The following is a 3,129-nucleotide window of genomic DNA, read 5'->3' as shown; positions in this document are numbered from 1 at the left end:
TGTATAAACTTTATATAACATGTACTCTATGTGAAATATGGTATCACAGCATTTTGTGTTTTGCATACAAGTCAAACACATACCTGTTGACAGATTTCAGTCAGACTCTTCATGCACCTGGAAAGAAATTCAAATGAGCTTAAATTCAATTGGAAAAGTTTGTAGTTTACACTTACATAACATATAAGGAATAACTAAACATACACCAACAGTTTACACTTGTTTGTCCACAGATGACGAAAATCATTGTCACTGAGGTAACAGGTTTGGAAAATTATCATGCACATTTTTGTCAGGAACATACACAACACACAAGCAACAAAGTGAAAATGTGTAACCACAAGGAGCTGAACCTGGCATACTAGAAAAGGTGGCACACCTCTGTCTTGTACTTTATGGGCATTCATAGTACCACAATTGTTTCAAACACAGGTGATCTTTCTCAGGTAAAGAGTAGTTAGTCTGTGACAGACCATCACACCACGATAACATCTACCTATATAATTAACTATACTTACTGTATTTATGTGTGTACACTGTGTGTGTGTCTGTGCACCTATCCAACCAACAGCCACTTATCCAACCAGCAGCCACCTATCCAACCAGCAGCCACCTATCCAACCAACAGCCACCTATCCAACCAACAGCCACCTATCCAACCAACAGCCACCTATCCAACCAACAGCCACCTATCCAACCAACAGCCACTTATCCAACCAGCAGCCACCTATCCAACCAACAGCCACCTATCCAACCAACAGCCACTTATCCAACCAGCAGCCACCTATCCAACCAACAGCCACCTATCCAACCAACAGCCACTTATCCAACCAGCAGCCACCTATCCAACCAGCAGCCACCTATCCAACCAGCAGCCACCTATCCAACCAACAGCCACCTATCCAACCAACAGCCACCTATCTAACCAACAGCCACTTATCCAACCAGCAGCCACCTATCCAACCAACAGCCACCTATCCAACCAGCAGCCACCTATCCAACAAGCAGCCACCTATCCAACCAACAGCCACCTATCCAACCAGCAGCCACCTATCCAACCAACAGCCACCTATCCAAACAGCAGCCACCTATCCAACCAGCAGCCACCTATCCAACCAGCAGCCGCCTATCCAACCAGCAGCCGCCTATCCAACCAACAGCCACCGATCCAAGCAACAGCCACCTATCCAACCAGCAGCCACCTATCCAACCACCGATCCAACCAGCAGCCACCTATCCAACCAGCAGCCACCTATCCAACCAACAGCCACCTATCCAACCAACAGCCCTACTGAAACCAAGGTCCTAGCAACATTACTGGAACTAATACAACTACTATTCCCAGAATTAAATAACAACATTGGCTGTGTTTCAAACCGCCTACTTGCACAATTCAAACATGTGTGTGTGTGTCTTTTCAAATCATCTCTTAACCTAGCCATTCATCAGATCCCCACAGTAATCCCGTAGCTTTCTTGTGCGCATATTTAACATCCAATACTGCAGTGATTTATATGCTATAGCTACAAACATCAATACACCATTCTCTATTGTTTAAAAACCATACCATTTACTTCACAAACATGACTGGTTATAATAACCACACAACCTTTGTTAACTATGTGTGTTTTTAAGTTTAAAAGGTAACAGAGGGTAACATATAATCTTGGTCTTACCAGCATGTGCTCTCTTTGTTGTATAAAGGAAAGTTTGCTGCGATCCTCGGGTTTAAATGACGATATAACTTCTGGGGTAACAGGAAGTTACCCAAATTTTGAGTAATACATGTATTAGCCATCAATATATCTTGTGGCTTGGTGAAATGTTTGTGTGAATCATATAAATAATATTTGGTAAATTTCTAGCTTCATAAATATTTTCATTTTGGCTGTTTTAAAGGTCCCATGGCATTAAAATGTCACTTTATGACGTTTTTTAACATTAATATAGGTGTAAATTTCGGAAAGAGACTTCAGATACAGTATTTTGTACTTTTAAAGGAACATGACAATGACAAAACTTGAACTTGTTATGGTCTGTTTCTGCCTTTTTTAGGTTAGGAATAATTGCTTTAAAGTTTCCTAAATAACTCATTAAAGGAGGGCTCTAGATTTCAGGGGGACTTGTCCGGAGCGAGACCAACTCCACCAGAGGCCTTAGACTCTTCTGATTGAGGCTGCTGCATGTCATGGTGAGTGCTGATTGGCTGATACTCGTCTAACATCTACCAACCAGATAGTGTTGTGGGCGGGACATGAAGTGAGACTCAGTGGTGAGTGTTGATTGGCTGTTACTCGTCTAACATCTACCAACCAGATAGTGTTGTGGGCGGGACATGAAGTGAGACTCAGTGGTGAGTGTTGATTGGCTGTTACTGTCTAACATCTACCAACCAGATAGTGTTGTGGGCGGGACATGAAGTGAGACTCAGTGGTGAGTGAAACGGGAGCAGAGGGAGACACTCAGAGCTGTAGCTGAGACAAAGTACAACACCTTTTATTTCATTAACTTTATAATGATATATATATATATATATATATATATATATATATATATATATATATATATATATATATATATATATACATACATAAAAATAGGAACTGCTGATTGTTGGTGTTGGGATTTTCTATTTTGGGTTTTGATATTTACATTTTAATGTTCTTTTATTCAGGTCTTTGGTCAGATTAATGTGTGTTTAAATGTGTTCTAGAAATACACTTTACTTACTGAAAGTTAACATAAGAAACATTTTACAGACCCAGAGATAAGTTGCTTATAATAATTAATCAGAAATCACAATCAGAACAAGTTTTATAGTTCATTAATAATGTTTATTAAACAGACGATAGATTATAGATATAGACCACGATATAATAACAAGTTTATAACACTGACAACACTGCAAGATACAACTATTATAAATGCATTAAAGACAATTCATATTCCTTCATATATAATATACATCATCACATAATCTTTAGATTTAAAACAATACATCTGGAACACAAACACACATTCACAGTCAAGAAAAGATCAACTAACTCAAAATATATACAATATAACATCATCTACATATATACACAACATACTAATACAGACAAATGTTCACTTCTAACATTCAAATCT

The sequence above is a fragment of the Perca flavescens genome, chromosome 3, assembly GCF_004354835.1.
Source record: "Perca flavescens isolate YP-PL-M2 chromosome 3, PFLA_1.0, whole genome shotgun sequence".
Taxonomy (NCBI): Eukaryota; Metazoa; Chordata; class Actinopteri; order Perciformes; family Percidae; genus Perca; species Perca flavescens.
This window is presented reverse-complemented; position numbering follows the sequence as displayed.